At 45.5% G+C, this 14,052-nt stretch overlaps 1 pseudogene; it reads right to left on the bottom strand.

The window, feature by feature from the left end:
- LOC107109988 overlaps window positions 1-9,766 on the bottom strand; it is an 18,809-nt pseudogene extending 9,043 nt beyond the window's left edge.
- Between the last annotated feature and the right edge of the window lie 4,286 nt (window positions 9,767-14,052).

The raw sequence follows: 14,052 nt of genomic DNA, 5'->3' as shown, positions 1-14,052 counted from the left end.
AGGGCAGCGCCTGATTCGGGAGAGGGAAGGGGGGGGGCTTCTCTGGGGTGGCTGCTGCTGCAAAACTGGGGGGGGGGATTTCCCGCCATTTCCCACCTCCCATTCCCCTGCCTGCCCCCCTCCCCTCAAAAGCGTGACGCCGAGAACCTGCTCCCCTCCCCCGAAAAAAGCGAGTCCCGTTTTGCAAAGGGGCGCGGGCGGGGCGGGGAGGTGAAGTCTCTGCGGGATTCCGTTTGCAGGGAGGCAACTACCGAGGGTGGGAGCGATGATTCCGGGTGGAGGCGGAGCGACCAAGGGGGGAGGCGGCCGGCTGGAAGTCACTTCCTGGGGGCGGGGGGAGGGCGGTGTCAAGCGGCCCCCCTCTTGGCCACCACCCCCTGCCACCCTATAGGGGGCAGTGTCTTGGCTCGCCTGCAGCAGCGGCCCCTCGTCCGGGGGAGGTCTGGTGAGTCCCTGCCAAATGCTCCCGCTCAGCTGTGCAGCCGTGTGGGCAAAAATTCCACGTTTTGTGAAGCTGCCGGCATTAAAGTGGTGAGCCAGTGAGTTGGAGGGCGGCGTAGATCGGTTTGCTCTGGAGCCCGTCCCTTCCTGAGCAAAGACAAAAACGTGTGAGCCAGAGGCTAAAAAAACTGTGAGCTGGCTCACACTAACTCAGCTTAGAGGGAACACTGGCCCGGTGAATCACCGGCGGACTCCCATTCTAGCTGTAACTGAAGAAGTGAGCGGTGACTCAGGAAGGCTCATCCCCCTGCCACAAATTTGATTAGTCTTTTATGTGCTCCTGGACTACAGTCCTGGTTCCTTTATAATCCTGCCCTGCAGAACCATCCCCTTCTACAGCCCTGTTTCCTTAAAAGAAAAAGGTAAAACTTAGAACAAATACAATCACTACACTTTCCACTCTGAACAGTAGGGAAGCCTCAGGCATTCTATTACAAGTTATCTTGCTGTATAACATACAGATCTTATACCAAGCAATATATAGATTAGATAGATAGATAGATAGATAGATAGATAGATAGATAGATAGATAGATAGAGATAGAGATAGAGATAGAGATAGAGATAGATAGATGATAGATAGATAGATAGATAGATAGATAGATATAGATAGGTATAGATATATAGAGATAGAGAGTTAGAGAGATAGAGAGATAGAGATAGATAGATGATAGATAGATGATAGATATAGATAGGTATAGATATATAGAGATAGATAGATAGATAGATAGATAGATAGATAGATAGATAGATGATAGATAGATAGATAGATAGATAGATAGATAGATAGATAGATAGATAGATAGATAGATAGATAGATCCCTAGAAGGTGACTGACTTCACACACAGAATTAGCCACGCGACAGGAATGAATGCTGCCAGGCGGATTTTATGGGTTTGATCACACAAAAACATCTGGCAAGTATCCAACATCCGTCGGCAACCTGTATCGCCCAGCCGAAGATATGGAGTAAAAAGATACCTGGGAAAGTGCAGTATTTTCCAGAAAATGCAGGGCGCGGGTGGGTGTTGGATCGCGAAAGCGCTGGTATCCTGCCGCATCCGGCGCCCGTTTGCGTCCCGCCAGATGGGTTTTTTACGCCTCCGTGGTATGCGTGCAAATGCGGAACGGCGCATGCGCACAAACACGTTACGCTGCTGAACCGCCTCGCCCTTCTTTGCCACGCTTCACCATCAACGTGTGATTGGTAGCTGATGGGGGAACGTCTGATCGCAATACCGCGCTTCATTTCGCTCCGGAGCAAAAAGCCTCGCTCCCCCCCCCCCAGATTATCTCGCTCGTGTGACTGGGACCCATATTTTATCGCGTCGTAGAAAAAACCCTCGCTCCCCCCCCCCCAGATTATCTCGCTCGTGTGACTGGGACCCATATTTTACTTAACTGTAGTAACCACTTTTAAAGAATTCTGTAATTAATCCTGGAATACTACATGTTATTTAATGTACCTGGGTCCATTTTATCTCTGTTTCTTTCACCAGAGTCCCCTCCCAGACATTTCTGTGCCTGTTTGGCGGAGGCGGCCATTATTTTCTCCTCTTCTCCCAGGGGATGGTGATCTTTGAAGAGACCACCTTTTCTTTCACCGAGGATGAATGGGCCCTGCTGAGTCCAGCCCAAAGAGCCCCTCTACAAGGAGGTGATGCTGGAGAATTATGGGATGGTGGCCTCTCTGGGTAAGATTTCGTCTTTGCCCTGGGCCAATAGATCCACAAACAAATCTGTAGTCAAAAGACGCTAAATACACGCAACAATAACTGCATAGGAACCAAAGTCAACAATAACGCCAAACTCATATATATTATAATGTAATTATCAACGTTATAGAGAGCAATGATCAAAAAGTGGGTGGTAACAAACTCAAACCCACAATAAGTCACAGCACATCTCCAGAGCAGCAGACTTCCTTTATTAACAGAACAAGCACACACAAGAACAGAATTGCTTATATAAATCCCACAGGTCCTTGAATTGAAAGTCCAAACATCTATATATTGTGGCTTGTAGAAAATAAGATCTGTCTCAAATGAAAACTACTCAGTTCTGGACAGTCAGCATTTCGGACCTGTTCCTTTGTCAGATAAATCAGGTAAGTCTTCATTGAAGAAGAAGACATTGCATTTATACCTCGTCCTTCACTCGGAGTCTCAGAGCAGTTTACAAACTCCTTTCCCTTCCCCTCCCCAGAACAGACACCCTGTGAGGTAGGTGGGGCTGAGAGAGCTCTTTCTAGAACTGTCCTTGAGAGAACAGCTCTGACAGAACTATGGCTTGCCCAAGGACATCCAGCAGCTGCAAGTGGAGGAGTGGGGGATCAAACCCCATTCTCCCAGATTAGAGTCCACACACTTAACCACTACACCAACTTGCAGCTGCTGGATGACCTTGTGTTAGTCATAAGTTCTGTCAAAGTTGTTCTCTCAAGGACAGTTCTGGAAAGAGCTCTCTCAGCCCCACGCCAAACTGAATTTGGTACAATTTTGTACGCTGAGTCATATTGTGCAAAGTGTGTTAGGCTCTTTAACCTTTCATTATAACACAGAGGCTGTGGTCACACACACACTAAACAATCCACTTTCAGCGCACTTTCCAACTGGATTCTACTGTGTGAACGTGCAACATCCAGTTGGAAAGTGCGTTGACAGTGGATTATTTTGTGTGTGCGACCACAGCCAGAGTTTCGTTTTGTTCCGATAATACACGATTTCCATTTTTGGAAGTACCAACTACCTTTGTTGTTGAGAAGTGTTTCCATTCAACTATAAGGCTCTTGAACCTGTTCTCATATGGTGCTTTAGTTGTTCCAGATATCCTTACACGCTGTGGTCCTTTGGTTTTGTCATTCACCTGGAGGTTGGTAGCCCTAGGTGAGCTAGAAGGGCACTTTGGGAAAGGGGAGACCCTGGGCTGGGAGGGAGCAGAGAGGGTAATGCAAGTCAGGAAATGGGAGAGAGGACTGGAATTGCCTGGTGGAGCACTCTTAAGATGCACTGGAACAGGTTTTGATCTGGCTTGAACATGCAGAAGGAGTGCCAAGTTCAGGCACCTCACACCTGTATTGTACTGCTGGATTGTTCATCCCTATTTCTTCCGTCTTTGTATACTGCCTGTATCTTTATCGCTGCCCTCGCTTGCCACTACATTCCTTGGGGGAGGGAGTGTGTGCTGTTAGTCTGTTAGGGAGTATTGCTTGGTAATTTTCCTAAGGGGCCGCAAGACATCTTTCTCATGAGAATGTCCTTGGAGAAGACTGTGCCTGGCTGAAGTAGATAGTGACCGTCTATCTTTTATCACTGCAGTAATGCCGACGTGGGTGTGTTTGGAATTTTGGGGGTTTGCCTATATCTTGCCTTTTCCCGCCTTTGCACATTAGTCCTAACAAGGAGCTTGAACCCGTTGCATCTCATATCTCTAAATAAAGCATTCACTGCCAAAGTGTATGTGGAGAGTGATTTGACTGGGATCCTGACAATGAGAGAGGGAAAGTAGACGGGCTGTGGGGTGTGGCAAGAAGGTGAAGCGAACCCCATGAGGGACTTTGGAGGTGGAAAGGAAATTACAGTGCAAGAGACATATCTATGAATCCCAGAGTGCACATCGAAGCCCCACAACAAATCTCAAACTTCAAAGATGAAGATGTATTTATTTATCATATTCATATATAATATTTTAATAATGTAAAAAGTACAAAAAGAAAGAAAGGGGTTATATAGGGATTATGAAACAATTATGTATATACAGAATATATTAAACAAAGATATACATAGTTACTTCTCCCCAACATCCCCTTCATTTGAGTTTTTAATATATTTTCTACAATTTCATTATTAATACATATTCTATATTGCATATTTCATCAATACTATATACTTGCTATAACTTTTATTATACCAAAATTTGAAGGAGCTGATATTCAAAACTTATCGTCCTTTTTCTACATTATACATTTATATGCCTTAAAATACATTTACAGGCCATTTTAAAACTGTTTCTCATTCTAGTATTATCTCCCGCTTGCATAATAAACACTCCCTCTTAGACATTTTCTACAATAGTTTCACCATTATTACATATTGTTTTACATATTTCATATTTCATACTGATGATGATGTACTCCATTACATGTGACAAAGTTTACATTTATATATGACTCTAATTGTATAATGTTTGTTCCATCTTAGTTGTCCTATAGGTAAAGGTTCCCTTGCTTGAAAGCCAGTCGAATCCGACTCAAGGGTTGCAGTGCTCATCTGTTTCCAAGCCGAAGAGCCAGCGCTGTCCGAAGATGTTTCCGTGGTCATGTGGCCGGCATGACTACACGCCAAGGCGCACGGAACACTGCTACCTTCCCACTGAAGTGGTACTTATTTATCTACTTGCAATTTCTTGCTTTCGAACTGCTAGGTTAGCAGGAGCTGGAACTAGAGACGGGAGCTCACTCCATCATGCAGCACACTCGGGTCTCCAACTGCTGAACTACCGACCTTCCACAGCCTGCAGTTTAGCGTCTTAACCACTTGAGCCACCGCAGCTCCTACTTACTTGTAAAGTTAGTTTAATATGATTGTATTTCTGATTTGATTGTTGTCAAGTTCGAAAAAGTAATAAAATTTTATATTAAAAAAATCAATACCACATAACTGTTTATATTCATATGGAGACCTTAATTACTCAGTGAACCTAGCAGGAGATGTCTGGCTAGGTGTCCCCCCCCCCCCGTCAAGCTGTCAAAGTTATAGATTTGCATCCCTGCGATGGGATGAATTTTGGGGGCTGAACGAACTGCATCTGGTTGGTTCAGATTTTCTTCTCCACTGAGGCACTGCCCTTGGGAGGAATAACTGGGGAGACAGACCAGAGACAGGGAGGCTGCATTGTGTGACTCTGATGGGCTTCTCATAAAGGAACCGTCTCTGTTTTCTCCCTTCTGGAGAAGCTGAGCCGGAGCACTGAGAGATGAAAGTTCTCCTGGAGTTACAAGTGATCTCCAGATGAAAGACGGACTCAGCAGGAGTCAAGGCAGGAAGAGCCCCGGAGGCCATCTATGCGTTAATGGACCAACCGTCTAATTTAGTATAAGGCAGCTTCATGTGCTTTCTGAAGAAGAAGAAGAGGAGGAGGAGGAGGAGGAGGAGATTGGATTTATACCCCGCCCTACATTTACCCAAAGGTGTCTCAGAGCGGCTTACAAACTCCTTCCCCTTCCCCACAACAGACACCCTGTGAGGTAGGTGGGGCTGAGAGAGCCCTGACAGAAACTGCTCTTTTTCAAGGACAGCTCTTGTCAGAACTATGGCTTGCCCAAGGTCATCCAGCCAGGTGCAAGTGGGGGAGTGGGGAATCAAACCCGGTTCTCCCAGATTAGAGTCCGCGCACTTAACCACGACACCAAACTGGCTTTCTGAGGCAGGAAAGTGCTGTTCCACTGACAGAACTGTGTTGCATGGGTGGAAAATGTATCCTGCATCCAATCTGTTAAGAATAATTTTAAAAATTGAAGAGCACAACTGCAGAACCCCAGCAACATGGATTCCTCTCCTAAATCACCTTTTCCAGTTGGAGTTGGGGGGGGCGGGGTCAGTTCAGTAAACTGAGCACCCTTGGGGCTTGGCAAGCAGTTATGAAACTGCTTCCAAAGGAAAACCTTCAAGGTGTTGCCAAGGGAACAAGCATTTATCCTAAACGCAACCTCTTCACAACCATAACTGAATCATAATTGCTATGAATGCAACAACATTTGCAGAGTCAAGATCTTCAGTGCCCTTCGGAAAGTACACTCTGAACAAAAGCAAATCCTAACAAGGGGTTCCAGTAACAGCAAGTCCAAAGTGTTCACTTAAAGAACTGCAAGCCGCCTTCTTCACACAAAGAGTAACTTACAGATGGAATTCACTGCCGCAGGAAGTGGTGGTCGGCAATGCTCCCTCTAAGCTGTGGAGCCTTGTGAGCAAAAATTCTACTTTGTGAGCTACTGGCATTAAAGTTGTGAGCGAGCGATTTCACTACTGCATTCATTAGTTTGCTCTAGAGCCATCCTTCCTGAGCGAATGCAGAAATGTGTGAGCCGGAGGCTAAAAAACTGTGAGCTAGCTCACCCTAACTCAGCTTAGACGGAACACTGGTGGTGGGCCGGCCACAAGTACAGACAGCTTCAAGATAAACATCTGGAGCAGAGGTCCATCTGTACCTATCAGCCACAAGGTATAGGTGGAACATTCTGTCTGGGACAGTGGTGCTCTGAATTCTTGGTGCTTGGGGGGGCAACAGTGGGATGGTTTGACTGAGGAAATGAGGCTCTTCTGGGTTCGTAATATGGGAGCAACGTAACTACCTGCCCATATTCTGTGGCCCTCTGCTCCTTGAGCTCTAAATTCTAAACCATTTAATAGGAATAAAATTATTCGTTAAAGAGAAAATGACACGGGCTACATACAAAAACAATAAAGTATGTGAACCGCAAGTAATATTGAGACAGAAAGGCAGTTTTAATTCTTAGCTTGGGTTTGCATGGGGAAATCAGTCAAATGCCCAGGAAAACAAGAAAGTCTCAGCAAGCTTTCAGTGCTACTAAGAAGAAGAAGAGATTGGATTTATACCCCACCCTTCACTACCCAACGGAGTCTCAGAGTGGCTTACAATCTCCTTTCCCTTCCCCTCCCCACAACAGATACCCTGTGAGGCAGGTGGGGCTGAGAGAACTCTTGACAGAAACTGCTCTTTTTCAAGGACAGCTCTTGTCAGAACTATGGCTTACCCAAGGTCATCCAGCCAGGTGCAAGTGGAGGAGTGGGGAATCAAACCCAGTTCTCCCAGATTAGAGTCCGTGCTCCTAACCACTACACCAAACTGGCTGTTGGAAGAGAGTCCCACGGTATAGTGGCCCCAGTGAAGAAGACTCAGCATTCGGGACATTTATACAGTTCCTATCTTGTGTGGAATTTGATGGCAGGCAAGATTTCCACTTTGAGTAAAACTCCACACTCTGAACATTAAAATGGTTTCTCTCCCATGTGAATTCTTTGATGTATATTGAGCATTGTGCTCTGACTAAAGCTTATTTCACACTCAAAGCATGTATACGGTTTCTCCTGTGTGGATTCTTTGATGGGAAGTAAGCCCAGATTTGTGAGTGAAGTTATTTTCACACTTGAAGTATTTATATGGCTTTCTCCCCTGTGTGGAGTCTCCTATGGGAAGCAAGGTTTGAGCTCTTACTGAAGTTCTTCCTGCATTTCAAGCACTTATATGATTTCTCTCCTGTGTGGATTGTTTGATGGTAAGCAAGACTTGAGCTGTGACTGAAACTCTTCCCTCTCGGAGCATTTATTTGGTTTGTCCCTTGTGTGGATTTTTTTGGGTGAGAGGCAAGATTTGCCCTCTCAGAAAAGCTCTTTCCACACTCTGAGCACTGATATGGTTTCTGTGTGGATTCTTTGATGTATACTGAGCATTGTGCTCTGACTAAAGATCTTTCCACACTCCAAGCATATATATGGATTCTTCTGTGTGTGGATTCTTTGATGGGAACTAAGTTTTCCACTTTCGCCAAAGCTCTTTATATAGTTTCTCCCCTCTGTGGCTCCTTTTTGTTGTTGTTGCCATGAAGTCAAGCTGACTTCTGTCGACTCCTAGTGAGGCTTGGAGGCAAAAGATGTTAAGAGGTGGCTTCACATTGCCTGCCTCTACATCAGTACGTTTCTGCAAGTGTCAACACCAATTCCCTACAACAGCAACTTCAACTGGCTGGATATTAACTACGGACCGGGATGGGGGGGAAGGTTTGATGTTTTAGAATTTGGCAAAGTACACTCTTTTTAACAGGAACAACCGGAATATCACAAAATATTGGTGTCGTTTCTCTACTCTCATTTTTGAACATGACGGAACAATGCCTTGGAATCCACAAAAAGTACCTTGTAGGCTATTTTAAGACGCAACAAAGTTGGGTCTTAAAGGTGCCAACTTTGTTCTGCTGCTTCAGAGCACTCTTTCTACACTCTTGAGCATTAGTATAGTTTCTCCTTTGTATGCACTTTTTGATGGGAGGCACACCTTGATCTCTCAATGAAGCCCTTTCCACACACCAAACAAGTATATGGCTTCAGTCCTGTATGCAATTTTTTATGTCTAGCAAGATGTGAGCACTGGCTGAAGCTCTTTTCACACACTGAGCATTTATATGGTTTCTCTGCTGTGTGGACTCTTTGGTGGGAAGTGAAGCTTGATCCAAGTCTGAAGCTCTTCCCACACTCAGAGCATTGATATGGTTTCTCTCCTGTGTGAATTTTTTGATGAGAAGAAAGACCTGAACTGTGACGGAAGCTCTTTCCACATTCAGAGCACTGATATGGTTTCTCTCCCGTGTGGGTTGTTTGATGGGAATAAAGACCTGAACTGTGATGGAAGCACTTTCCACATTCAGAGCATTTATATGGTTTCTCACCTGTGTGGATCCTTTGGTGGTAAGTAAGACTTGTGCTCCAACTAAAACTCTTCCCACACTCAGTGCACTGATATGGTTTCTCTCCTGTGTGGCTTCTTTGATGGTAAGTAAGACCTGAGCTGTGACTGAAGCTCTTCCCACACTGGGGACATTTATATGGTTTCTCCATTGTATGGTTTTTTTTATGAGAGGCAAGATTCGCACTCTGAGAGAAGTTCCTCCCACAATCTGAGCATTGATATGGTTTCTCTCCTGTGTGGATTCTTTGATGGGAAGAAAGACCCGAACTGTGACGGAAGCTCTTTCCACATTCGGAGCAGTTATATGGTTTCTCCCCTGTGTGGATTCTTTGGTGGGAAGTAAGAACTGCTCTCTGGCTAAAGCTTTTCCCACACTCTGAGCATTCGTATGGTTTTTCACCACTGTGTCCTCTTTTGTGTACAATAAGGTGGACATTCTGCCTGAATCTCTTTCCACAGTCTGAGCATTTGTATAGCTTCTTCTCTGTCGGCCACTGTTTGCGAAAAAGAATGCTTTTTCTCTGACTGATATTCTTTGTACCCTCTGAAGCTTGGAATAATTCCTCCCCATCTGGCATTCTCTGTTGTGTGCTAAGATCTGATGTGCCAGCTAAGAAGTCTGTACACGTAGGGAATGCAGTCCTTTTCTTTCCTCTGTGTCTTGCTTCTGGCACTGTGATCTCATGGCAGTCGGCACCTTCGGGACGGGTGGATTCCTTCCTCCACTTCTGTTTTGCTTCAGTTTCCTCTCTTTGCCATTCTTCACTGGTCTCATTCTCCTTCTCTGTAGGAATAAAAAGAGAAACCAAATGAATGAGAAATAAGACTAACCTGATGAACTCGTATTTTGTACGACAGAAAGCCTCAGTGGGGAAGCAGCCGATGGCTGCTTCCCATGGGTTTTAATTCTGTGACAGAGCAACTGTGTCGCTTGCATGAAGTCTCAGTCCTTGAGGTCTCCCATTCAAGGATCTCAAAACAGTAGGGCTGCAAAAGACCCTTTTCTGCCTGAGCCCTGGGAAGCTCCCCACTACTTCGCCTAGACAATACAGCGCAAGTAGGTTCAATGACAAGATTCCTATTTTGCTGATATGCAGTATGGGCCAAAGTTACAGACACTTACTCAATAGTTTGGGCCCAAAAGGGAAGTTGAACCGACCATGAAGCTCCCTTTTGTTTAGTAGCAGGGCAGCAGGGAACAAAATGTCAGGTTGTATTCTGACTCAGAAGGAAAGGCCAGTTAAGTTTCTGTCCCCCTTTGGATAGAAAGCCGTCTCAGCTCTTGGAGGTCGCAGAAAACCTATCGAACACTAGAGAGCCAGTTTGGTGTAGTGGTTAAGTGCACGGACTCTAATCTGGGAGAACCAGGTTTGATTCCCCCACTCCTCCACTTGCAGCTGCTGGATGACCTTGGGCGAGGCACAGATCTGGCACGGCTGTCCTTGAAAAAGAGCAGTTTCTGTCAGAGCTCTCTCAGAAAAATCAATCTGGACAAACACGACCCGATCAGTAAACAAGTATAAAGCCAACAGTCGTGATAGTCTGACCCACAAATAAAAAATTAAGACTTATAAAGAATGCTATGTATTGCAATCTGAAGCACTACGACATGATAAACAAATCATAAGAAAATCCTTGAACCAAGGTACATAATCTACGCCATCTCCGGATTATATAACAATGTTTCAAAAAAATGGATCTTCTTCAGGAGATATTATAACGGTGCAAAAGCTCTCTGTTTCATAAGTGCTAGAAAACAAGTCTTAAGAAATATTAAATTCAGACAGGACGCTGATCTCAGTTAACATTCAGGCTCAAAATATGCTGCTCTGTTTCTAATGGATCCCGGGCGTCTCTCCGAGACTCCTCGGTAGCGTCTCTCTGAGACTCCTTCAGGTAGTGAAGGGCGGAGTATAAGTCCAATCTCTTCTTCTTCTCTGTTACAATTCAGACACCAAAAATACTATGGGGGGCAACCTTAGCTAGGCACAGTTGGGGAGGGAGCTCGAGGCCTGAACAACTGCAACCCTCCCTGTCTTGTCAATAGCCAGAGTCAAGAAGAAGAGAAAAAGAAGAAGAGATTGGATTTATACCCCCACCCTTCACTACCCAAAGGAGTCTCAGAGCGCCTTACAAACTCCTTTCCCTTCCCCTCCCCACAACAGACACCTTGTGAGGTAGGCGGGGCTGAGAGAGCTCTTGACACAAACTGCTCTTTTTCAAGGACAGCTCTTATCAGAACTAGGGCTTGCCCAAGGTCATCCAGCCAGGTGCAAGTGGAGGAGTGGGGAATCAAACCCGGTTCTCCCAGGTTAGAGTCCGCGCACCTAACCACTACACCAGACTGTAGAACAATGAGGGTCTCTTCTCTAGCAAGAAGGCAGGGGCTCTGGCTCAGTGATAGAGGCTCTGCTTGGCATGCAGAAGGTCCCAGGTTCAATCCCTGGCATCTCCAGTTGAAAGGTCTGACAGTAGGTGATGTGAAAGACCTCTGCCTGAGACTCTGGAATGCTGCTGCCAGTCTGAGTGGACAAGACTGAGGGTGGACTGAGGGTCTGATTCAATATAAGGCAGCTTCACATGTAAGGCACAGAAGCTCAGTGGGCCCTACATCCTACGTCAGGAGAAGAGGTCGCCCTTTGACTGCCCTATTCCATACAGATCTGCTCCCCCAGTGCTTCCTATTTATTTAGAAAATTTCTGTGCTGCCCCTTCAGAGAATGTAAGACCATGAGAGAAGCCAAAGTTGGATTAGACCAATGGCCCATCTGGTCCAACACTCTGTGTCACACAATGGCCAAAATAACAGGTGGTCCAGCAGTGGGGGCAGGACACTAGAAGCCCTCCCACTGTTGCCCCTTCCCAAGCACCAAGAATACAGTGCATCACTTGCCCCAAATCGAGAGTTCCTATCTGTACCTTGTGGCTAATAGCCACTGATGGACCTCTGCTCCATATGTTTATCTAATTCCCTCTTGAAGCCGTCCATGCTTGTAGTCACCATCGCCTCCTGTGGCAGTGAAGTCCACGTGTTCATCACTCTTTGGGTGAAGGACTTCCTTTTATCTATTCTAACGCAAATGCTCAGCAATTTCATGGGGTGCCCATGAGTTCTTGTGTTGTGAGAAAGGGAGAAAAGTATTTCTTTCTCGACCTGCTCTATCCCATGCATAATCTTATAAACCTCAATCACGTCACCCCTCAGCTGTCATTTCTTCAAGCTGAAGAGCCCTGAGCACTTTAACCTTTCCTCATAGGGAAAGTGTTCCAACCCTTTTATCATTCGTGTTGCCCTTTTCTGCACTTTTTCCAATGCTATAATATCCTTCTTGAGGTCTGTTGACCAGAACTGTACACAATACTCCAAATGAGGTCGCACCATTGATTTATACAGGGGCATTATGATACTGGCTGCTTTGTTTTCAATTCCCTTCCTAATAATCCCCAGCATAGTGTTGGCCATTTTTATTGCAGTTTATTCCACTTTATTCCTGCCAACCTAGCAGTTCGAAAGCAACACTTTGCAAGTAGATATATAGGTACCACTTCGGTGGGAAGGTAACAGCGTTCTGTGTGCCTTGGTGTTTAGTCATGCCGACCACATGACCATGGAAATGTCTTCGAACAGCGCTGGCTCTTCGGCTTTGAAACGAAGATGAGCACTGCAACCCTAGAGTCGAATTCGACTGGCTTTCTAGCAAGGGAACCTTTACCTTTATTCCACTTTATTAACCCAGCTAGAGCATAAACACTTGAGCAACTTGCAGTGAGTCTTAAAATGAATCAGTCCAGGAGAAGACTAGAAAAACAACGGCAAAAGACCAAGTCCTTGGGGAGGGGCTGTGGCTCAGTGGAAGAGCCTCAGCTTCGTGTGGAGAAGGTCCCAGGGTCAATCCCCAGCATCTCCAGTGAAGAAAAATGACCTGGTAGTAAAAGATGTGAAAGACCTGTGCCTGAGACCCTGGAGAGTATCTGCCCGTCTAAGTAGACAGTACTGACCTTGGAGGACCAATGCTCTGGTGTAGTACAAGGCAGCTTCATGTGTGCCTGATTAAAAAGACGTTTTTGATGGGAAGAAAGACCCGAACTGTGACGGAAGCTCTTTCCACATTCAGAGCAGTTACATGGTTTCTCCCCTGTGTGGATTCTTTGATGGGAAGTAAGAACGGCTCGGTCCGATTCCAAGGCACACCATTCAACATCACAGTAATCCAAGTCTATGCCCCAACCACTGATGCAGAAGAGGCTGAAGTGGACCGGTTCTATGAAGACCTACAACACCTCCTAGAACTAACACCAAAAAATGATGTCCTCATCATCATAGGGGACTGGAATGCAAAAGTAGGAAGTCAAAAGGTAACCAGAATAACAGACAAGTTTGGCCTTGGAAAGCAAAATGAAGCAGGGCAAAGGTTAAAAGAGTTTTGTCAAGAGAACACACTGGTCATAGCGAACACCCTTTTCCAACAACCTAAGAGGCAACTCTACACATGGACATCACCAGATGGGCAACACCGAAATCAGATTGACTATATAATTTGCAGTCAAAGATGGAGAAGCTCTATCCAGTCAGTAAAAACAAGACCTGGAGCTGACTGTGGTTCAGATCATGAGCTACTCATTGCAAAATTCAGCCTTAAACTGAAGAAAATTGGGAAAACCACGAGGCCATTCAGGTTTGACCTAGATCGCATCCCTGATGAATATACAGTAGAGGTGAAGAATAGATTCAAGGGTCTGGATTTGATAGATAGAGTGCCTGAAGAACTATGGACGGAGGTTCGTGACATTGTACAGGAGGCAGCAATCACCACCATCCCAAAGAAAAAGAAATGCAAGAAAGCAAAGTGGCTTTCTGATGAGGCTTTACAAATAGCAGAGGAAAGAAGGAAAGCGAAAGGCAAAGGCGAAAAGGAAAGATTTACCCAACTGAACGCAGATTTCCAGAGAACAGCAAGGAGAGATAAGGAGGCCTTCCTGAATGAACAGTGCAAAGTAATAGAAGAAAACAATAGAATGGGAAGGACTAGAGATCTCTTCAAGAAAATTGGAGAAATCAAGGGAGCGTTC

Source organism: Gekko japonicus, unplaced genomic scaffold, assembly GCF_001447785.1.
Source record: "Gekko japonicus isolate JY-2015 unplaced genomic scaffold, Gekko_japonicus_V1.1 scaffold6418, whole genome shotgun sequence".
Classification (NCBI taxonomy): Eukaryota; Metazoa; Chordata; class Lepidosauria; order Squamata; family Gekkonidae; genus Gekko; species Gekko japonicus.
The sequence above is the reverse complement of the archived record's forward strand: the minus strand, read 5'-3'. Positions and strand labels throughout refer to the sequence as shown.